Source organism: Canis lupus, chromosome 31 (assembly GCF_048164855.1).
Source record: "Canis lupus baileyi chromosome 31, mCanLup2.hap1, whole genome shotgun sequence".
Lineage (NCBI taxonomy): Eukaryota > Metazoa > Chordata > Mammalia > Carnivora > Canidae > Canis > Canis lupus.
In genome coordinates, this window is record NC_132868.1 from 21,981,029 (window position 1) to 22,005,502 (window position 24,474).

At 41.9% G+C, this 24,474-nt stretch overlaps 2 long non-coding RNA genes across 12 annotated transcripts in view; one reads left to right on the plus strand and one right to left on the minus strand.

The window, feature by feature from the left end:
- Positions 1-22,333, plus strand: part of LOC140622179 (uncharacterized) — a 31,297-nt gene extending 8,964 nt beyond the window's left edge. Inside the window, exons 3-6 of one of the 6 annotated variants that reach the window (XR_012021908.1) lie at positions 1,297-1,410; positions 2,275-7,087; positions 19,407-19,526; positions 20,987-22,333. This is a non-coding gene — a long non-coding RNA (uncharacterized lncRNA). Of the gene's footprint in view, positions 1-1,296; positions 1,411-2,274; positions 7,088-19,366; positions 19,527-20,986 lie in introns of all 6 variants that reach the window. The other 5 variants (XR_012021905.1, XR_012021906.1, XR_012021903.1 and 2 more) reach the window with 5 other exon arrangements.
- LOC140622180 (uncharacterized) lies at positions 1,129-9,564 on the minus strand. Of its 6 annotated transcripts, none has more exons than XR_012021913.1 (5): positions 8,280-9,564; positions 7,689-7,785; positions 4,895-5,007; positions 2,513-2,585; positions 1,129-2,402 (listed from the first exon to the last, which is right to left on the minus strand). It is a non-coding gene; the product is annotated as an uncharacterized lncRNA (long non-coding RNA). The 6 variants fall into 6 exon arrangements; XR_012021914.1 differs by having other exon boundaries at positions 2,513-2,610; XR_012021910.1 differs by having other exon boundaries at positions 1,129-2,585; positions 4,895-4,997.
- Positions 22,334-24,474: the final 2,141 nt, after the last annotated feature.

Sequence of the window (24,474 nt, forward strand, 5' to 3'; positions counted from 1 at the left end):
TTCTCCTCCTATCCTACCCTATCTAAAGTAGCTCCCTCCCTGACCAGCAATTCCCCATTCCATTGATCTCTTATTTAGCACATACTTTGTCTACTTGTTCATGCCTGCCCCTTCTTGACACACACAAATGTAACTTCTATGAGAATAGGAACCTCTAAAGCCTTGGGGTTTTTGTGTTTGTTTTTCTTTTTTGGATTTAGTCGATTTTATTTACAGCTTTTTTTTTTTTTTTTTTTTTTTTTTTTTTTTACATTTCAGAGCATTACACAATTACATTTTCTCATTTTCTGACCTGCAAATAGATACCTTAAACGGAAATATTTTTTTAAAAATTATCAAATTAGGTACATCCAAAATGCAGTGATTACACATATGACAATTCACAAAGTGTAATTTACCAGGACGTATCCTAAGAATTTAGGAACAGCCAGTCAGGAGAAATCTGACCAAATTTAGCAATCAACTGTTTACATATCCAAAGACAAACCTACCTAAACTCCCAAACCAGAAATTTGAAAGTTTTTGTTAAATCCCCACTGGACAAAAGAGAGTGATGCTTCAAACCTTGTCAGCCTTACAAGTCTTGACCCCAAATACTGGGCTATTTCCCCAGTTTGCAACTGAATAGCAAGCATCAGTTTGTCAAACACCTAAGTATCAAAGTCTTGTGCCATTATGCACATAGAAAGGCTAAGTATTCATTAATTAAAAAACAAGTAGTCATTAAATATCCACACTAGGTCCCTAATGCCTTGTTTTTACTTTATGTCTTCTGCCTAGCATAGTGCTTGACACATAGTAGGCATTAAATAAATATTTGTTAAGTGGATAGATTAATAAGCAAATAAATGAATCAAAGAGGGGAGGTGAGAAGATTGACATTTCAAAATTCCCTTTTGGCTCTAACATTTTGGGAATCAGTGGACTTATGATTGTAATTTTGTACCTTCTGATGTGGGTTCAGCTCTTGTAGTAGACCAAAAATTAGTGAGGAGGCAGATAAATAAAGGCACCAGCAATCAGCAGTAGTCAGAGGTGACTCCCTGGAAGAAATGGTAAATACACGGGGCTTTTCCAGCCTTCATAGTTATACAAAAAAAAATCTGTCACTTTACAAAAATTTCACCTTAATCTTTAGTTTGATTGTCAAGTACTCTATTTCAAATGTGACCATATTTATAAAAACTTGATGGACACACTTTTCAGGAACATCTAGTTTCTAAACTGTCATGTCCTTAAATGTGTGTGTGTGTGTGTGTGTGTGTGTGTGTGATTATTTGGTTTAATTTGACACAGATAAGAACATGCAGAATTTGCCCAGAGGCCTGAAGACTCGACCCCCCTAGCTGGCTTGATATCTGAAGGAAGGATCTGTTCCACACCTCAGAGAAGACCCACTTAGGACAGGAAGTGAGTCATCTATGTTCCACAGAGGACCTATCACAGTTTGGATTATACTAAATGTGAAACAGATTAAACTGGAACGAAATCATGACATATTTGCTCCCTCCCACACTGTGGGATATCTCATAACCTCCTGGTACTTTACCCTGATACTTTCAAGGCTGGAAAGGTCTTTAGAAATCACCTGTCTGACCCTTTTAGTCCATGGAGGTAAACTGAGGCCCAGAGAAAGGGGTGCCTTGTCCAAGTTCACACAGCATATTTAGAGCAGAGCCAGCATCAGATCCCTGTCCTGAATTCCTGTCAAATGTCTTATAGAAATGTATACATACAAGCCAGTGTTGTTGTTGTTGTTGTTTAGAGATTGAGAGAGCCAACACACATGAGTGGTGGAAGGGGTTGGGGAGGGGCAGAGGGAGAGAGAGAATTCCAAGCAGGCTCTGTGCCCAATGCAGAACCCCACACAGGGCTCAAACTCATGGCCCTGAGATCATGACCTGAGCAGAAACCAAGAGTCAGATGTCTAACTGACTGAGCCACCCCAGCACCTCAATACAAACTGAGCTTTTAAAGAGAAAGCCTATTGTAGTCTTTGGTTTAACCATTACTAGTAACTTGATGAACTATCTGTTGACTATTTGTAATTGAAAAATAAAATGGTACCTAGTGACCTCTAGTCGTATTGGGGTCCTGAGACATCCCAAAGGAATCTAACCAAAAACATTAAAAGAAGTCTTCATATGATGAAATATAAAACAATACACACAAATTTATAACAGGAGGTAAATGTTAGTTTAACTCTCAGCAAAGAACTATGTCATTTTAAAAAACAACAAAAAGAACCAATTCTTTTCATTTTAATCTCTGTAGTGGTGATTCAGAGACCATCTCTTGCAGTTTCATCACATTTGTTGGAGATGTGAAAGCCATGGAAGGACAGACGCCAACCTGTTGAACTGTTACACATGAACTCGCAGAAACTGCGGAGTATCTATTATCTGAAGAAGAGAGAACGGAGCTTGTGTGAGTTTTTTCATCTGTCAGATGAGCAGTTGGAGTTTAAAGAGTCACAGAGTTTCAGGACACATGCACTTAAGCATCTTGGTACCTGACAGGCAGACAGGAATCGCTTATTCAGTCCTTATATTTAGTCTGAAAAGATGCCTCCTGGCTCTCTCACACTGCAGGAAGAATTGAAAACACAAGCTCAAAAAAAAAAAAAAAAAAAGTAAAAATAAACACAAGCTCACTCTTCACAGTCCCCCAAAACTCACCCTCCTGGATCCATCTTTCAACACATCCCCAGCACCCATGCGCCCCTGGTGTCATAGAGAGAGCCTTGAGCCTGGAATCAGGAGCCCATCCACAAAGTCAAATGTGAATCAGCATCAGAACCTCAGACCGGTGTTTCTCACACTTGAGGTGTCTAGGAATTGCCTGGGGTGCTTTCTGAATTGTGGACTCCTGGGCCTACTTCCAGAGCATCTAATCTCGTAAGTCTGGGATTGCTCCCAAGAATCAAAATTTTAACCAGCGTTCCTAGCTGATCCTGATACTAGAGGTGGAGCAAACATACCAACACTCTGCCAGCTGCAGGAAAATCTTCCTCTGTTCTCTGAGCCGTAATTCCCCTTGTGTGGAATGAGGACGCTGAACAAGCATCATGCCCAAGATCTCTTCCTGGTTTAGACAATGGAGATCTTATGACTCGGGAACCAGCTGGGCTCCTGCCTTGTTTTGGGTTACCCCAGTAGCCCAAACGGGCTCCATGCTTACACAGCATTTAACTCAGCACAGGTGTTCATTCACACTGAGCATAGTGTGAACCGTAAAGGGGTTCAGGGGCTCCCTGCTACTTCCTCCCCACCATGCCATCCACAGTGCGCTCTCTGTGACTCACTCCCTTCATGACTGCAGACCCTCAGATGGTACCTCCCACCACACCATCTACCCTCAGGCAGGAATGTCTAGGAAGTGCCTAGCTCTCTATACCCCCTTTCTTGCCTTGGATCTAGAGCCCACCGCACCCACTCCCTCAGCCCACTACGAAGGATGATGCTCCAGATTAACCAAACTGAATGACACAGAAAAAACAAAAATCGAAAAGAGAGTGATTTCTTTAAAGACAAGGGATGCTAGGCAGAGGAGATTTGTTTTTTTTTTCTTTAAGGTATTCTAATGATTCCATAAAGCAAGTACAGAATTTTTCTTTAACATTTGTAAACCTTCAAAACTGAGAACACAACTGTCATAGTTTGGCCCCAGAAAGAGGTTGTTCCCAGCCTCTGGCTCTCCTAGGCAATGGATCTTCTGGTTCTTTCTAATACCCTGAAGCTATGACACTCCCTGGCCACAGCTTCTCCTACCTACAATTGTAAGTTCTTCCCCACTGGGCTCAGGTGTGCTCACCAGACCCTCCCTAAGGTCAAAAGACTTCCACAATCACCTAATTACTTCTACATCTTAACTCTGGATCCTTCTTTTAACCCACTGAGCCATCCACGTGCCCCATTGGACCCTTCTTTTGAAGATCTCTTGAGTCTTGCATTTTAAGTTCCAGTAAGTTACTCAGTTTTGTTTGTTCATCTTCTCTCAACACTTTACTCCCATACACTTTCAGGTGTAGGTGGTAAAGCTCTTGACCGGAGCATAGAGCTCAAAAAGAGCACAGTCAAGTTTATTTAGCTCTTATCTGCTAAGAGTATACACTAGCCCTCCAATCTCAGGTAGAATTATTTATGATATGGTCTATCTATCTATCTACATATAATATGACATGTTTTAAGGGAAAAAAATCTAGAAATTAGGGTTAAAATGAATCAGCATTGTTAATAATTAACCCTGGGGTTAAATGGGGTATACCAGAAATTCACCTTCATTTCCATTGTTTATGAGGCAAGGAGCTTCTAGTCAACAAGAGATATCCAGTGTTCCCAAACTGAGCTGATATAATATCAAAAGGAAAAAACAAACAAACAAAAACAAACAAACAAAACTGGACATGTTCATCAGCTTCTTTGGCTTTAACATTAATTAGTAAATGGACACTTTCTGTTTGACTTTTTGAAACTGAAAATGTTTGTTTGTTTTTTTTTTAAGATTTTATCTATTTATTTATTCATGAGAGACACAGAGAGAGAGAGAGAGAGAGGCAGAAACGCAGGCAGACAAAGAAGCAGGCTCCATGCAAGGAGCCCAATGTGGGACTCGATCCCGGGTCTCCAGGATCATGCCCTGGGCTAAAGGCAGCACCAAACCACTGAGCCACCCGGGCTGCCCAAAACTGAAAATGTTTTAAAGACACACTTTGTTGGCTTTGCCATGGACATCAATTTTCCTTCTTTCGGTCACAGTGCCACTCCATTTCCTTCAGCAACACCATTCGCCATCCCAGTTCCTAGACTTTTGCCAGCTCCAGGGGTAGGCTTAGACCAAAGTCAACCAGAGACCACCTCCCTTTCAACCACCTAAATTGTTAACTGACACTGACCTTTGAGAGATAAGCCCGGTACTCTTGAAAAAGTTAGAGAAGAAATGGGTCTTCATGTACCCTTGGGTTGCCACCAGTCATATGGCCATCACATTGAGGGGGCCTGAGCATAGCTCCAAAAAAGAGGGAAGCAAAGACAAGAGATGAGGAGCAGAAGTAACAAATGCTCAAGTCCCTTGGTTGTCAAACCAGAAGCAAGCTCTTTCCCCAGTAATACCCTCCCCCACCCCTTTTATTTTTGCTTTAGTCTGAGTTGGGCTTTTTGTCACTTGCCACCAAATGACTCTACTTCCTTCTCACCTCCTTACTACCTAAATAGATCTCTGGGCTCCAGAAATCCCTGGTTGGGAATCATTAACCAAGTACCAAGGAGATCACAGACATGTGTCTGTTAGAGGTGTACAATCTAAATCCAGATCTAATTCAAATTGGCTCAACCTCAAATTCCTCAGGTCACTGATTCGTGTTTATTAGCACCTACCATATACAAAACTCTCTCAGGATCTGTGGCAGCCAGAGGACAGCCAGCCTCCACCATCCTCAAAAGCTGGTATGAAAACTAAGAGGAGGACCGGGGAGGGACAGAGTCTTCTAGACGAGAATCTGGGAGAACTTCATAAAAGAGAATTTACTGGAGCTGAGTTTTTTTTCTTTTTTTTTTTTAATTTATTGAGAGACACAGGGGGGCGGGGGTGGGCAGAGACACAGGCAGAGGGAGAAGCAGGCTCCATGCAGGGACCCTGACATGGGACTAGATCCCAGGTCCCCATGATCAAGCCCTGGGCCGAAGGCAGCACTAAGCCGCTGAGCCACCTGGGCTGCCCTGGAGCTGAGCTTTTGAAGGGACTGAGCAGGTCACAGCTGATCTAGACCAGAACTCACGTTCTGCCTCTGGGTCCAACATTCAACTTGAACCCAACAGGGGCGAGTACTACTGCAGTCTCACGCCTGGAGGACTGCGCTGCTCCTATTAGTCCTCCAGGCTCCACTAATGGATATGTAGGGGCCTCAGGTGGAGATTGGGGCTCAGGCCACCCAGAGGTACATTGGGGGAATCATAAGACAAGGGCTGCATGCCTGTAAATTCACTTCAGAGCATCCAGGAATTGTCAAACAGTTGGATATCATAGAATGACAAAATGTCAAAGCTAGCAGGGACCTTAAGAATTAATCACCCTGCTCATTTGACAGATAAGAGACAGAAAAATGGAATCGGTCAAGAACTTGTCCGAGAACTCTCCTGCAGAGTCATTCCCAGGCCCAGGGCTCCAGGACTTTGACCGGCTAAAAGGAGATATCATCATAATTTTGATTCCATCCCTGCAGGAGTGAGAGGAGGAGTCTGGAACTGAATTTTGATAGAAGCTGCCTTTTATCGCAGATGGCTTCCTGTGCCTTGCCTTGCTTCAGCATATCCCTTCATTTTACCGTGGAATGACCCTCTCCTGGGACTGAGTCATGGAGGCCGAGGGAACTTTCACTGGCTCTTATAGCCAACGATGGTGTTTCTTTGGCTTTTTAGCCAATAACTATAACATCCCCCATTAAAAAGTCCCAGCTGGGGATGCACTGCTCCCTGAGCTCCACAGGGGCTCCTAGTGAAATGTGGATGCCATCCTACAACGGCAGCTTGGGGATCAGGTCCCATTGCTTGCCAAGACACTCCTCCAGAGTCTCTGAAACATAATACATCAAAGAAATAATTATTCTAAATACAAAAAGGAAGGCAGGGTATACGCCTATGGGAAGGCTTTTAACCAAAGCACATGAAGGGCCCTAGGGTAGGGTGAAAAGGGAACTGCTTTATTTTCTAATAGTCTTTGCTTTCCATGGTGCATTTTATCATTCATATCCATTTTCATATGACTCTTTTAAAAATCTTGTGAAGGAGGCAAGACAGAGTTATATTATCTCCACTTCTCAGATAAAGTAACAGACTCAGAGCGGAAGCAACCTGTCCCCTGTCACCTAAGAAGTAGCAGAACCTGGGTGGTCACAACCCAGCCTGACTCACTAGCAGTGGGCACTCATTTTACAACATCTCCTTTCTTTCCGGTCCATGGTCGGGTCTGAGTCACCACTAGGGCTGACAAAGGATTAGAAACCTGGAGCCTTTGCAGGAGTAACAAAGGAGCTGAGACGGGAGGGTCCCTTGTCCTGCTTCATGAGCCACGCCTCATACTCAGAGCAAAGGTACTCCTTTTTTAAATCTCTGATCTTAGTAACAGGCCTGTCTAGAGGAGGTAGTGTTATATAATGGAAATTAGCAACAGACATTGGGTGATGAATGAATGAACAGACAAATGAATGAATTTGCTCATACATTAATTTAGTGCACAAATTATGCTGATTTGCCTCAGCCAGGCACTGAACCTGGACCTGAAACCACATCCAGGATCTGGGCTCTGCCCCAGGGAAACACACATTCTAGTAGGGGAAGAAACAGACATGCAGACACACCATGACGGAAGCCGGAGTGGGGAGAGGTAGATGCATCAAACCTGCAACCCTCTCTCGGCATGAGCTTCCCTAGGGTGTCAGGGACCAGCATGACTCAGCTTTTGGTCCCTATCAGACATTACACTGGGAGCATTTGATATCACCAGCCAGTGCTTGTTGAATAAATTCTCCTAGAGGAGTTGTGAAAGATTCTGCAGTGCAGGGGACCTGTGCCATGTGACTGAGTCTGCAAAGCCTTCAAGCCACCCATCCAAGGTGGGACAAGGACCCCAGCCATTATAGCCTTCCCTGGGTGCCATGCTAAGATTCATCTGGCCCCCAAGTCCTCTCCCACCTGCCACAGTTATCTTAAAAGGTGGAGTAAGATCAAGGCACAAGGAACATCGCAGTCACGGTAGCCCTGCTCATCCATCAAGGCTGGAACACTTCACCTTGAACAAGGGAGATAAGAAAATAAAATAACGCCTGACACAGCCTTATCACCTGATAATACAACCTCAGTTTTTTCCATTAAAATAACTGAGAGCCATAGTCCTGTACTTTGACTGATAAAGAGATCACAGGAAACAAAGCTATTAATTTTTATCTCTGCTGTGCAATAGCACATTTGAGTGAATACAGTATATCCAGGGGGAAAAAATACTTTTTCTGATGGTGGAAGTTGGATATGAATTTTTCCTCCTCCCATCTTTCATTTCTTTTTTTTTTTCAAAATTTATTTATTTATTTATTTATGATAGACACACACAGAGAGAGAGGCAGAGGCACAGGCAGAGGGAGAAGCAGGCTCCATGCCGGGAGCCCGATGCGGAACTCGATCCCGAGACTCCAGGATCATGCCCTGGGCCAAAGGCAGGCGTTAAACCACTGAGCCACCCAGGGATCCCCCCATCTTTAATTTCTCTCATATTCTTCACCCACTAACCTCTGGGAATGTTTAATCCCAATGGTTCTGGCTATGCTGTACTGTTATGTCTCTGTCCTTGCTCTACTGCCATCCTTGGAGGACTGAGTACAAATATTTAGAAGACAACTTAAGGGACTCAAACCAGTTAATTGCCTCTCTGGTCCTCAATAGTCCCATCTGTAAGGTGAGGATTTAGACAGTTGGCCTCTGGGGGTGCCTGGGTGGCTCAGTTGCTTAAGTAATCTTGACCCAGCTCAGGTCTTGATCTCAGGTAGTCAACTTAAAAAAAAAAAAAAAAGACAGTTGGTCTCCATAATCCCCTCTCAGCTTCAATACTTCAGTATCCCATGACTGAAGGGGACATAGAACATATTAGTTTGATGACAAGCGCAGTCTTTCTAAGCATGAGGGTTGCCAGGTAACAGTAGAACCAGGCAATTGGTACAATCCATGCCTCAGGGGGCCCTGATTGGGTCTTTGCCATGGGTGGGAAAGTCTACAGGGCCCATGAACATGTGTAGCTGGAGCCCACATCTCCCTTCCAGAGCAAACTCTGGGTACCTGGGACCCTGAAATTTCCCACGCAAATGATCCAATATCTGTTTTCAGGCCCTCCTGTTCTCTCTTTTGGTTCTTCATCCCCAACACCTATCACAGTCCCAGATGCACACCCATAAGACTAGGGTGTGTTCCAAGGATGGGGGGGCGGTGCTTGATACTCAGCCTTCACATCTTACTCTTCCCTGCCTTCAGAAATACTTGAGTAGAAAAGTTTGCAAAACACTTGTCATTGGTGTGCCAATATCCACCAATGCCAGTGTGTAGCATTGCCAAGAATGGAAGAGAGTGGGAGGGTGGGGGTAGGACCAGAAGCCTCCATTTGCACTTTACCTGGCCTGCAAATGTTGGAGTTGGGGCTGGCTGCTGTAGCACAACAGGCTGAGAAGGACCCATGTGGGGAAGGGGGTGGGAGGAAGAGTGGGTGTTCTGTGGCCACTTTTTTTAAGCAGGAGCTGTCTAACGGGACACTTCACAGGCTGATGGGTAAACCAGGCTCCTTCCCAAACATGCCTTGGGCATCACCTCTGTAGGAATTTGATTTTATATTTTAAATGTGAGTCTTAGTATCTTTTCCATTTGCTTTGGAATTAAACCATATCAAAATCGGCTTCCTTATCATTGATACCCTATTTCTAAAAAACAAAAACAAAAAACTGAAGAAGGCTTAGAGTAAAACACCAAATGGTTAAATATACAGACTTACCACTGTATGAATGAGTGGAATTAATCATGCCAGGAATGCCCAGCACCAATGGGTTAAGTGGTTTTCCCACAACTACCCAGTGGCAGAGTTAGGACCAGGACTCCTTCCAGCCTGCTCATTGAGCCTCCTGACTGCCAAGGCAAAAATAGAAAGTGATGTGCTATCTGGTTTTTATTATGTGATCAAAAGTACAAATACCTAATTTTCAGAGGAGATAATCTTTTCCTAGGCAGGAAATTTGAGGAAAAGGTTTATCACCTGTATGCTTATTCAGAGACCGGATCTTCAACAGTGATTTGCAGGCAACACTGAATCAGGCTCCCTGCAACCATTTATTATATTGACACTTGATAAAATCTGGAGCCATGATATTAAAAAAAAATGAGGAATCATTGCTACAGGAACCTGAGTTAATGCCACTTAACTGACCAAAATAGGCATAGGAACATAACTCAGAAAAATCAAAACAGTGGACTAGTCAGACCAACACTTCTCAAACTTCTTCACCCAGTGAAGAGAAAAATGAAATTCTACCCTGTAGGATTTGGAGATAGAGGGTCAGTCATGTCCCCCTCTACCTCTGGGCCAAGGTGAAATTTATCTTTAAAATGTCTTCACTTTTAGCTTGCTACTTGGAAATAGATTTGTGCTTTTTTTTTTTAATATAAAATGAATTTCCCCCACATCTGTGCCAAAGTTGATATAACTATGGCTTTGAGTATTCCCTGGCATTATCGAATATCCCAAATGTTTGGAAAACCATGGCTGGCTTATATTCTCTCTTATTTGTTCTTTATAATAAACTAATGAGAGTGGTATTACCCATTTTAATTAATGGGAAAATTGAAGAACAGAGAGACTAAGTAATTATTCCAATAGCCCATGGCACCAAAATACATAATACTTGAATGAAACACAGATCTCCTGACTATAAGGCCAATCCTTTCTCCCAGCTTCCATAATGTTAATTTTATCATTTAAGAAATAATCAAGGAGTGAATGGGACAATCCACTAAGGTTTCTGATGTTCATTACCGGAGCACAATACCCACTAAACCTGTAAGGCCACTGTACCGGGTTTCCAATGTCCCCTCATATTCCACTCTGGCATCGATAAATGTTCCTGACTCATTGCCAGATTCCTCCAGGAGATGAGTCAACCCTTGCTCAAATTTCTCTCTATAATCAGTTCATACATCATCAACTTCATGAGCCCGGAGCAAGAGAGAGGAGTCGTTTCTCCCAGGGCTCCTCAGCAAGTATCCCAAAGTTTACAACAGTGGTGGTAAATCATCTCTTCTCCATAAGGCAGATCTTCCATCCTAAAGCCACATGATACAAGGAGCAGGCTGGAAGACCAGGAGTCTGGTAACCTGGGTCCTGGTCCTAACTCTGTCACTGGGTAGTTGTGGGAAAACCACTTAACCCATTGGTGCCGGGCATGCCAGGGAATAATAATGAGAAACAGTGAGATACTGTCTGGGAAGCCCTTTGAGCTCCTCAGTGGCAAGAGGCTACATAAACACAAGGTGTTATTACTTCCTAGCCAGCATCAACCGAGGCCATCACAGTTAAGATTCCTGCAGAAATCTCCTCTCTCCTCACACAAGAAAGGACTGCCTGGTCCTTTGGCTTCTCATCTAGCTGAAATTCCCAAGCTCTGCAGGGTGTAGAAGGAGTTGACCATCTGGTTACAGATGAGGAGAATAATTGAAGTGAAGACTTAAATCTCAAAATCACAGACCTTTCCAACTGAAAAAGAATATTAGCAATTCAGCGCACACCCTTGTTCAGAGAAGAAGCTGAGTCCAGAAAGTTTCCTACATAATTCACATTCCCTGGAGGTCAGCCGGACATGAGAAAAGAGCTGGGCAAAGCAGTAGACCGAGATCTGGTCTTAGACTCTACAGAACTCTCCACCTAGCAGGGAACGCAGTCACATTCATGATTTATGGATGATGTGATACGAGCAGTATCGCAAAGAGCCACCAGTACTGTGACAAAGACAGAGCCAAAGCTGTCCTGCAGCCACATGGACTTGGGCAAACCATTTCAACTTTGAGCTTCAGAAAAATGGAGACAAGAGCAATGACATCACCCTCCAGCATTCCTATTATGTCTGACAGCAACCTAATAACGCCGTGATGACTGGCTGATTTCATCCTTCTGAGAAAGCAGAGAAGGAAGCATTGGGATTCTCTCTCCTGAGAATCCCAGCCATGTGGCCCCAGCCTGAGTCCAGGATGGGTCACTTGGAAAAGAACTAGGGAAGTAACTAGACTGCAGCCCCCAGTGGCCTGCCTCTGTGCAGGTGAACATCCGGGGTTGAAAGGTCTTTCACAAAGAGTTGAAGGCTACCTGGTACTGAGGAGCTTTGGAGAAGTATTTGCTGTGATCAGAAAACTGTAAAAGGAGTCCACATTTTTTCTCTTTAAACTCAGCTACCAATAAAACATTTCTTAATTCAAATGAGTTGACACGTTTTAGTAAGAATCTCATGGTATTTTATATGTTAATATTTTGAATTACACAAATAGAACGTGACTATATTTTTACTGCAAAAAAATTCAAATATCTAAAAGCAAGCATCATCCCTTTGATGGTCCCTCCTGATCCCAAACCCTCCTCTCTGCTAACTCCAAACTCTTCTGCTCCTCGTCCTCACACAGCACTTCCACTGTCAGCACTTATCATTTCAGCCTTTCACCCAGGCATCCATAAATGTGCACTAATTATATGTGCATAGAGAACTACCTCGATTCATTTTGCACTTTGTTTCTCACATAAATGGTCTAATGTTATATATATTGTGCTACAACTTTTAAAAGTTAACACATGGTGAAAATCTAGCTATGTTCGCTGCCATAGATGTACTGTCTTCACTGATATTTCAGGATATCAATACCCTACAGTTAAGCTATTCCTCTATGAATGGACTGTAAGTAGACTATCTTTTTCTCTATTACAAATAATGGCACAATGGACATATTTGTATGTGCCACTTTAGAATCACCCCCACACACATACTTTATATTGAATTATAAAAGATAATTATCAAATTTGTACTGATTTGCAGATTGGCCAAAGGTATACAAAAGGACCCATTTTTTTTATACCCTTGCTAAAATTTAATATCATCACTCTTTTTCTTTTTCTTTTTTTTTTTTTTGCCAATCTGAAAGAATTACATGGTTGATACTAATTTGCATCTCAAATATCTTTTCCTTTAAAATGGGAAATAATAAAGTGTTAACACTTTAAAATGGGTTCATCTTCTTTAGAGAAAACATGACATATTGAAAGATAACAGTCTCCGGGGTCAAGGGACCTGGATTGGCTTTGTAGGCCTGCCACTGACAAGCCAGGGGGCCTCTGTCAGGTTGTTCAACTTCTCTGGGCTTCACTTTCCTATTTGTAGAATGGGGATAGGCCGTACTCTGCCTTCATCCATTGTCATGAAAGTCCTTTTAAGTGGTTAGCTCTGTGCTAGTTTTAGATTTTCCTGATTTTTAGCAGGTGAATAAACTGATGCTCAGTGAGGTGGGTTGCATATTCCCAAGCATCAAGAAATTTCCTCTTATAGCTGCAATAGCCCTGTCTTATGTTGAAATATGTTTAGTCAGACTTTCTTAGCAATCCGAAAGACAGGTCTGTTGAATTTTAGTTTGTTTGTTGGTTGGTTGGTTTTGACTTTTGTTTGTTTGCCTCATGTTTTATTTAACAGAAGCACATGCAGAACAAGACCTGGGGTGGCTAATGAACAGGAGGGTATCATGTTACCTAAACCCCAGCCCTTGGCTTCACCTGAGCAAATGTTCCACCCTCTTCTTTCTTTCTTTCTTTCTTTCTTTCTTTCTTTCTTTCTTTCTTTCTTTCTTTCTTTCTTTCTTTCTTTTTTCTTTCTTTCTTCCTTCCTTCCTTTCTTTCTTTCTCTTTCTTTCTTTCTTCTTTCTTTCTTTCTTTCTTTCTAGATTTTATTTATTTATTCATGAGAGACACAGAGAGTGAAGAGAGAGAGAGAGAGAGAGAGGCACAGCCAGAGGGAGAAGCAGGCTCCATGCAGGGAGCCCAATGTGGGACTCGATCCTGGGTCTCCAAGATCATGCCCTGGTCTGAAGGCGGCACTAAATCACTGAGCCACCCGGGCTGCCCTGTTCCACCCTCGTCTAAGTTCATGTCTACTACTGCAACCACATAGCCAGCTAGATAGCAAAGTGCTCCCCAATTCAGAGAGATGGAAGATTTGATAAACCTAAGACACACTCAAATTCATAATCACACCTAGAAGCACTGTGGAGGCACAGAGGACATTTTTTTTTTTATTTTTTAGCCACTGAGCCCCATTTCCTTTTCCTAGTAGCACCCCCACTGTCCGTCCCCAGGGTCTGAGCAGCCCGTCCCCAGCCGAGGAGTGGACCAAGAGGCTCAGGCCTACATCAGTTAGAACTTCAAGATCTCCAGCCCCAGGGATTGGCCAACATCAGAACATGTGCTACAAGACATCCAATCAGAGTGATCCTTGGGAGTTTTGCAGAGAAGCTGAGACAGAGAACTTCGATGTTTTCCCATGGTGAATGATCATGAAAGGATTTAGCCCTGGAAATTTCTGGCAACATTCTTGTGGGAAGAACGTCTTGGAATGGAGGTGATATCAAGGAAGAGGACCTTAGTGATGGAAAGAGTGAAACCAGATCCTATGACTCTTGCCATGGATGGATAGCTCAGCTGTATAAGCTAATAAGTGCCTCTGTCGGGCATATACTTTTTTTTCCCCCTGAACCTGATGTTCTGTCATTTGTAATAACCGGCACTGGTGGAACCAGACACACACATTCATGCTCAATGCTTCTTTCCATACATGGAAGGCAGGGTGATGTCTTTGCAGAAGCCCAGACCTGGAAAGTGGGAGATCTAGGTCTGTCACTGACTTTTGTCTCTTTGGGCTTCAATTTCCATAGCTGTGAATTGAGAGAGGTAGACAGATAAACTCAGGACATCTTCCTGCTCTGAAACTCTCTGAATCTATAAATCTGCAACTCTTGGTGCTCCTGTGACCATCGGAAGCTGAGATTGTCAAATGCTGACTCTTTGAAGCGTTTCATTCATTGTGTTAAAAGGAGGGCTTAAGTGGCCACCAATGGAGGGGATCTGAAGAACATAAAACAATTAGGTTCTCTGTATCTCCACCAGAATTGGCTACAGAAGAGGCTCAGGCTTTGCAAAATCAGAGAATATTCTTCCCTCTGGGCTCCTTCGGAAAAGCTCTTAGCACTATGGAGGGTGTTTCTCGCTATTCATGGCTTGCCAGTGGGAACAGCCAAGGAGAAGAGGTCACATGGCCAGGCCTCCTGCTAGCACAGGATGTTCTGTACCGCCAATGGCTGGACAAGGGAGAGGATTGCCCAATCCCCTACTGAGGCTTCCTATGAAAGGTGGGCCCCAGAGTTGCCAACATTTAATCTGCAATGATCTCTATAAAGGTTCCTATAAAGCAGGATTCATAGTCAACAATAGTTGATTGTCCTTACTATATGACGTATTATGCTAAGCATTTGCATAGTCATCCTTTTTTTAAACCTCACAACAACCTTACTGCACCCTGGTATCACTGGTAGTTTATAGCTGTAGAATCTGAAGCTCAAAGAGATGAAGTCGAGGTGACTTGCCTAGGATCCCACAGCTACAGAGCCACAGTTAATTTCACCGATGACAAGATAAGGGTCTGTATGGCTGCTTTTACCTCACCTTCTCCCACCCCTCCACCATAAACAGGACCTACAAACACACAAGCCAGAGCATGTGTTCCAGTCCCTGCCCTTCTCACAGCTACCTTTGTAAACACTCTGAGACAGAGTGTTCTGGTCATTTGTGTGCATGTCACTTCTTTGACCAGGCTGTGAGTTCTTCATCAGGGCCTGTGTGATCCTGTTGGTGGCTCCCACAGTTCCTTGTACAAAATAGGAATGAGAAAAGCAGCTCTTCTCTCTAGCCAGCCACTGGCCCCAGGGGAAGGTTGGATCCAGCCAAGGGCCACGAATTGGATGTACTTGGGACTAGCCGACAGTGGAAACAGAAGAAATTCCAAGCCAGGTATGAGAGAGTAGGGAGTGGTAGGAGACTGAGGGAACAAAACGTGCAGGACCCGCCTAAGGCATTCAGTTCCCAAAGTTTCAGAGACTACAGCCAAAAAAACATGCAGCCTGGGCCACAGAACCAATGGTTATAGCACCTACTATGACTTCACGTTGACATTCAGCTTGGCAAGGAATTGATGTGCATGTTGCCCGCACTGTAACACCAGTCTTTCAAGAGGGAGACTATGGTTGAGAGGTTTCATACATGGTTCTCATTTAACATAGTGTGCAGTGGGCATTTAATAAACGCTTGCTAAAGAAACTTTAAAAAATCAAATTAATGTTTACCCAAACCACTATAAGCCTCACCAAGCCAATACTCTATAAAGGAAACTATTGAATCCATTTCCACTGGTCTAGGAACTAGAATATTGATTATAGTGTTTGGGTGGGGAACCACCCATACCCTGGTATGGGGAACCACCCAAACCAGGGATTTATTTGTGCCATAATACTTAGAGGAGTCCTTTAGGACAATAAAAATGATTCATTGAGTGGTCCTTATACTTTAAAATGAAAATAGATATGCGGTTCATGATTCTATAGGATATCCAGTCAATCATCCATTCACTCAACAATTATAGCACTAGAACCATAATGGCAAGCAAAAGAGGCACAATACCTTTCTTCATGGAACTGATGGTCTTGTAATCAGCTAATAACATAAATAAATGTAAACTCACAATGTGGCAAGTGCTCAGAAATATACAGCACTTTCAATGGCCTGGCCTGGGAGAATCAAGGAAGTGATACAGAAGGGAGAAAACAGCATATGTAAAGGCCCTGTGGAAGAAGTGTGGCAAAGAGAAGGATGCATAAGCTCAGACTCATCAAGCAGAGTAGGGAGCATATGGTTTAAGAGGTTGATAGAAGTCAGACCACTCTAGTCTTGTAACCTATATAAGAATTTTTATCTTTATCTACGATATTATTTACTCTGCTAGTGGAGAAAATGGTTGCATGATGCCATAGCTCTCCATTCCTCTCACCTACACCCTCTCAGCAAAGGCTGATTGTTGCCCACTTATTTTTATGGGATTTGAGGCAAGGTAGAAGAGTTTTAAGCTCTTTGGGATGGAAAAAATTATTTCACTCTTAGAGTCTCAGCTGTAAATGAGATTTCTCCTTCTAGTGTACCGTGACATTGCCACAGTAACACCATTAGACACCCTCTGGCAGCAGGGCCTCAGAACCCTGCTGTTAGTTTCTTCATGTCCGAAGTCACATAAGCCACTGGTCTTTCACCTTTTGGATTATGCAGATCACATTTTAACCTGAAAAATACCACTTCTACTTGATATTAGTTAATATCTCTAAAATTAATGACCCAATCCCGTTTACACTGGCACCAAAAAACCTGAAATATTTAGGTAAACATTTAACAAAATATGTACTAGGTCTATATAAGAACAACCACAAAACTCTGATGAGAGAAATTTAAGATTTAAATAAATGGCGAACTATCCCATGTAACTAGATTGAAAAATCAATATTGTCAATATATCAAATCTTCCCAACTTGATCTATAAAGTCAATGCAATCTCAATCAAGGGATTACTGATCCCAGAAAGTTATTTTATGTATATCAATTAAGTAATTCTAAAGTTTCTATGGAAAGTCTAAAGACCCAAAATAACCAACACAATATTAAAGAACCTAATGGGAGGATTGACATTACCCAACTGTAATACTTACTATAAAGCTACAATAATGAAGACAGTATGGCACTGGCACCAAAAAAAATTGACAAATATACCAATGGTACAGAAGAGAGAGCCAAGAAATAGGCTCACACAAATATAGCCAGTTGATCTTTGACAAAGGAACAAAAACAATTCAATGGAGAAAGGAGTCTTTTCAACAAGTGGTACTGGAACAACTGGATTTCCACATGCAAAAGGAAAAAAAAAAGCAAATTTAGCCACAAGTTTATATGTTTTACAAAAATAAATTCAAAATGGGTTATAGGTCTAAATATAAACCCAAAGTAGACAACTCTTAGCAGATAACATAGGAAGAAATCTTGGTGACTGGGAGCTTGGCAATGACTATTTAAAAACAGCAAAAGCACAATACCTGAAAGAAAAAATTGAAAAATTGGACTTCATTAAAATTAAAAACCCCTGCTCTGTGAAAGACACTGTTTAAAAGAATGAAAATATGAGCCACAGACAGAAAAACCCTTTACAAAACACGTATCTGATAAAGGACTGTTATCCCAAGTATGTAAAGAACTCTTAAAACTCAGCAGTTAGGAAACAAACAACCCAATTTAAAAATGAACAAAACATTTGAACAGACACCACACTAAAGAAGATATATAGATATAGATATATAGTGAAAAAAGTATATGAGAGAATGCTTAACAACTTACATAATAGGGAATTTCAAATTAATACAATGAGATACCACTATATACCTGTTAGGATGACCAATATCCAGAACACTGAAAACACAAAATGCTAATGAGGATATAGGGCAGCAGGAACTCTCATTCATTGTTGGTGAGAATGCAAAATGGTACAGCCCCTATGGAAAAGAGTTTGCCAGTTTTTTACAAAAATAAATGAACATGGTTTTACCAGAGAACCTAGCAATTGCATTCCTTGGCATTTTCTCAGATGAGCTGAAAACTTATGTCCACACAAGGGTCTGCCCATGGTTGTTTATAGAAAGTTTTTCATATTTGCTAAAACTGGGAAGCAACTGAGATGCCCTCCCGTAAGAGAATGGATAAGCAAACTTTATGGTGTATCCATACAATGAAATATTTTTCAGTGATAAAAAGAAATGAACTTTCTCCAAGTGACGTATTTCACTCAGCATAATACCCTCCAGGTCCATATATAAAAAATAGTGAAAGGGATTATAGAGGAAAGGAGAGAAAATGAGTGAGAAAAAATCAGAGAGGGTGACAGAGCATGAGAGACTCCTAACTCTGGGAAATGAACAAGGGGTAGTGGAAGGGGAGGTGGGTGGGGGAATGGGGTGCGGGGACAGGGTGACTGGGTGACGGGCACTGAGGGGGGCACTTAACGGGTTGAGCACTGGCTATTATACTATATGTTGGCAAATCGAACTCCAATAAAAAAAAAAAAAAGAAACGACCTTTCAGGCCATGGAAAGATACAGAGGAATCTTAAATGTATATTGCCATGTGAAAGAAGCCAATTTGAAGGGGCTAATTACATTCCAACTGTATGACATTCTGCAAAAGGCAAAACATAAAGACAATAAAAATCTTAGTGGCTTATGGAGAAGAAAGGAGGGATGGATTGGTGGAGCCCCAAGGATTCTTAGGGTCATGAAACTATTCTATATGATACTGTAATGGTGGCTATATGTACGCATATACATTTATCAAAACCTGTGGAATATATAACACAAAGCATTAGTCCTAATGAGAACACACAAAGTCCTAATGAGAACTATGGACTTTATTTAATAATAGTGCATCAATATTGGCTCATCAACTGTAACAAGAAATTAACAACAGGGGAAAACTTGAAGGGGAAGGGCCAGGAGGTATATGGGAACTCTGTACTTTCCACTCATTTTTTCTGTAAATGTAAGACCACTTTTTAAAACTGTGTGTTAATTTTAAAATTAATAAGCATCACTTACACTTGAGAAATATGAGTACATATGAGTAAAATATACCTGTCTTTTATAGTCTCTAGACAATCTTTTTTTCTTTTTTTCTCTAGACAATCTTGAGCACACACTGATTCAGAGATTCTTTTGCAGTAACTCCACAGGCTTAATAGAATCCAGGATCTGGGAACCATTGCTGAGGAAGTCATAGACATTTCTCAATTAATGAATGAAAGCTGCTCCCTTGGAAGAGGAGGAGAATGCTAACCACAGGTCAGTGCTGTTGACATCAAATCTCTCTAGATTCTAGGAGACCATAATACCTTTCTCATCATATAGAAGGGAGGAATAAGTAAGAGACTATGTGTAAAAGCATCTAGCATGGTACCTGGCACATGGTAGCTGCTCAGTAAACATTAACCAAATTGGAATCTGGTGTTATAAATACCAACCATCAAGTGCTGGACTGGATTGGCTCACATCCAATGTCTCTTCCATTTGGATTTGTGACTCAGGCTCCACCCCCTTTTTAATACTTTGGCACCTCATTTTTATTCTAGGCCAAAAGTTTTGTCACTATAAGACTGAGTGTGGGGAAGAGCTACAAATAGCATTAGGAAAGATCGTGGGATGGCACACTATCTGAACCACTCTCCGGTTTGGCCTCATGTCCCATTTTGTCATATGCTCCGAAAGTATGAGCTCCCAAAGGCAGAACTTTGGAGTGATTCAATATATCTCAGTGTTGAAGAAGAAACTAAAGCCTGACCTGTCTCTCCATAGTGATATAGCACCTGAAAAAATATTAAAGGGCACTCCAAAATCACGGTATTCTGGAGGAAAGAAATATATATTATGGACAGCAAAGTTTTAGCTGCACTTATTAATCCACAGTATGTATTCATTCAGCTCCAGCTGTGTGAAAGACACCAACTGTGTCACATGTTGAGCTAATTGGCTCTGGTCTATGTGATGAAAATGTCCTTTTCATGCTGTTCCTTGTAAACTTGAGTACACAGAGATCTAACCATTCTCACTCTGCTCTACCTCTAGTCCTAAAGCCTCTACTTCCCCTATTTCTTGGTCAAAACACCGATTCTACCTCTGGAATGGTGAAAGGCCTGTTAACAGTGCCATGAGAGAAATTAAAGGAACTGAGAAGTTTAGGCTGGTAATGAGAGAACCCACTAGAAATGATCCTTAATTTCATAGATCTGAAGGACCATCATAGGGAAGGAGGGTTGGATTGTGTGTGTGTGTGTGTGTGTGTGTGTGTGTGTGGAGCCAGAATTAAAAAACAGTTCTGGAAGTGACATTGTCATGGATGACTTCACTGATGACTGTCACTGATGTCAACTCAGCCCGAGAAAGTACTTTTTAACAGTGAGAAGTTTCCAAGTATGAAATAGACTGTATCAATAGAGTGTGTGCTCCCCATTACTAAAATGTATTAAGAGGTCAGTTGATCAACAGAGAGTTTGTAAAGGAGATTTTTTTTTTTTACCAAAGTTAGAAGTAGTGGGGCTAATCTTAATGACTTTACCTCTCACTCCAAATTTGTTTTTATGAACGTTGGTTGTGTCCATTGATACCTGCATTACAGATTGGATAATTCTCTACTTCACTTCTTTTTTATCTACACATTGCTAGAGTTTAGACTGTGCTTTCAATTACATTAACTCCTCAGGACTCATATTGAGAAAATTAATAGGATTATTACATTCATTTAATAGTTGAGGAATCTGAAGAAAGGAAAGGCCAACAGAAGCAAATCAATGATAAAATCAGAGGAAATTATCAGACGCTGATGGGGTTCTATACTCTTCCTACCATGGAATCACAGTTCAAGAACATTCATCTCATTCTCAGAATGAAGAGATGAAGAGTATCAGAATCCAGACAAGAAAGGTATGTTTTCTGAGGGGGCTAAGAAGCTGTCACTGATATCCAAAATTGGGCATGACAGAAAGCAGAAAACACTGAGTCTTTGAAAGGAATGGATCAGCTTCTTCTCACTCACATAATGCTCCAGGATGAGATGATGCTGACCATGGACCAGGTGTGGAGCAAGGCTTTTGCCTCAAGAGTGGGAAATAAAGAAGAGAGAAAGTAGTAGTCTACAAATGATGTGAAGTCAGAAAGTCCCAAAGAATGGGCAGGAAATCAAGAACCACTTGTTTCTTCCTGTAAGAATGTGTTGCATCTGGGAATACAGTCAACTGTCCCCCAAAGAGGGTACAGATTGAACAAACAGAGAATTCCCAAAGGCTGATGAAGGGATTAACTCCTGTGTAATAATATTGTTGTGTTCTTCTCCAAGGTCTTTCATCTGTAGATCTCAGCAGAGTTTGAAAATATCAATTAAATGTTACAACATTCCTTTGAAGTGAGTATTACTAGGTCCATTTTCCAGACAAGAAAACTGAGAGTCTAAGGGGCTTGCCAGGGGCTACTCAACCAAGATTCTAGGAGGCCAAGTGCTTCCGACTTCACCTGTGCAGAGCTCTGGGTCTCACAGAGAGAGAGAGAGAGCCTGAGACAGTCTGCCAAAGTTGTTCCCAGGCTCTGAGAAGGAAGACCCTAAAGAAGTATTCCCCACAATGCTTCACGAGCTCCGTAGGAACTTTTCCCTTGTCAAAGGGACTGGCTCCAAGAACCGCAAGACTCCATGAATCATTTCTCAGCCTTCTAGTGGGATGTCATTTCTCCTCTTCAAAGCTGTCAAAAACCATTGTTGTTGCTTCTTTTATGCTCTACCTTGGGTTATAATTATTTATGTTGGCATCTGGTTTTTCTCTTAAGACTTCAGACAAGGATCTTACATTATCCCTTATGCTTGGTACATAGTACAAGATAATAAGTAAATATTTTTTTTTACTTTATTTGAAGTGTGGTTGGTAGGGGGCACCTAGGTGGCTCAGTGGTTAAGCATCTGCTTTTAGCCCAGGATATGATCCCAGGGTCCTGGGATCGAGTCCTGCATCAAGCTCCCCACAGGAAGCCTGCTTCTCCCTCTGCCTATGTCTATGCCTCTCTGTGTGTGCCTCTCATGAATAAATAAATAAAATATTTTTTAAAAATGCAGTGTGGTTGGTGGGAAAAAGTCAGAACTGCAGACAGCTTCTGCAAGGTGAAGGATCAAATTGATAACATTTATTTTCCCCAGAGACAACAATAAGGCCTGCCTACAACCCATATTCTCATGTGAATAAAGAGACTTCTGGGTTTTCATGACTTCCAAAATCTCTATTTTTACCCTAGGAGTCAAGATTCAATCGGGATGTCCAAGCCTGTTCAAAATTCAGGGAAGGGGCCTCATGGAGGGCCGAATATGTGATAATCATATCTGGTAATAACAGACTTTTATATGGGCATCATGTTTTACAATTTTTACGAAACATTTTTATAAGTACTTTCAAATTTGGTTCTATTAAGACAGTACACAGTGGGCAGTAGGTAGGTCATTATCTTATTTTATTGACCAATTTGATCAATAAAAATTGTCTGCTCTCAGTCACACAATTATTAAATAATAGAACAATGGTAGGAACCAAGAAACCTAGAGAAAGAGAAGAATGGACAACTCTCTATAGTACACAACTTCCTTTCCCTTTTGGCCTTTCAATAATGGAATTTTCTTTGTGCTTTCTTCTTTGAGCACCTCTGATGTTTGCAACCTGTGTCTCAGCAAGGTTGTGGTCCACTTGTGGTCCTTTTAAGCCTTCATCACCCTTTGGGCAGTGTCTCTCCAGCTGGAAATTCAAAGCTCACCTGAACATGATTTGATTTTCAAGGAAGGGTGGAACAGAAGGTGCGATTTTGCTGCTTGAGGAACCCATTCCAAAAAAGATGAAAAGGAAGAAAGTCTCCATAAGAATTGTCATTTTAAAATATTTGGAAATTTTGGTCCAGTTGACCAAGCCCAAGATAGAGACACTCAAGAGTTTGGCTATAGTCCATGTGCCACCAACCAACTGTGAGTCCTTATTTTCATTTCACAGATATTTAATGGGCACCTACTATATGCTAAATATTGTGCTAGGTGCCAGGGATACAGAAGTGAAAAAGATTTGTTTCTTGCTCTCAAGGAATGAATAGTGTATTAGACAAGACAGACAAGCAAGTAGACCAAAACATTACAATATGATGTATACTTTTATGAAGATGTAACACTGCTGAGAATCTTCTCAGAAGAGAAAATCCAAGCCAGTTGTTGACCCCTTCTGAGTGCAGGGCACCATGGGACTGAACGGTTTGCACAAAGCCCATCCTGCCAACAGAGATCCTTGGGGTTGTATAGTTTCTCTCTTGGGGGGAGTGTGAACACAAGTAGGAATAATTAGTGGTGCAGAGATGGAGTCTTGCAGAGACCCAGGAGTGAGCTGAAGCCACCAGACAGGAAGAGTCATGGGACAGGAGAAAGGTAGAGTAGGAAGTCCATCAGATGTTGCAGGAAGAAGTACTGGCCACAAGGACAAGCTAAGGTACAAGGGTGCCCACGACGGGAGGAGCAGCAGTGGGCCTCCACGGGCAGCGGGATGGCCAGAAGTCACGGCTGCTGTTTTGGGAATGACAGCCCACCTTTCCTAATAACCTGAGACCCAGGCTCAGAGTCACCAAGAGGCCTTACTCTTAATTTCTCCATCATACTCAACTCCCGTAACCTGAGATAAACAGCATTTCTCTGACTCTGGCAAACTGGACAGAATGAATCCAAATATATAAAAGTGTTTTACATACTTATAAAACACCATGCTTTATGCAAGCGAGACTTGCAGCTGAAAGACTCCACTAGCAGCCAAAACAAAGACAAAATTAGTCTTGCAGGTGGGTGAGGATGTAGGCATGGGCTACTCTTGACTGTGCTGTCTGCACCTTTCAGACACTCCTCCAAAAGTACAATCGTTGCACCCCCAAGCCCCTGCCCACTCTTCAGACACTGCCTCTGTTAAAACAGGAAGAAGCACTGACTACTTGATAATTGCATAGTGATAACCCAAGGGTTGGCCAACCCACTCCATGTTATTCCACAATAAGCTTTGCATCCTAAGCCTTTGGGCCAATCTGCTTTATTTTTCTCAACTCATTAGCATGCCATCAATAATTACAGATTAAACATCAGCAGTTTTTCGCCCTCTAATAACCCTAATATTCTAGCTCTCTACGAAGATAATTAACCTTTGCAAAGGAAAGTGCCCCAGGAAGTTTTCCTCGACACAAT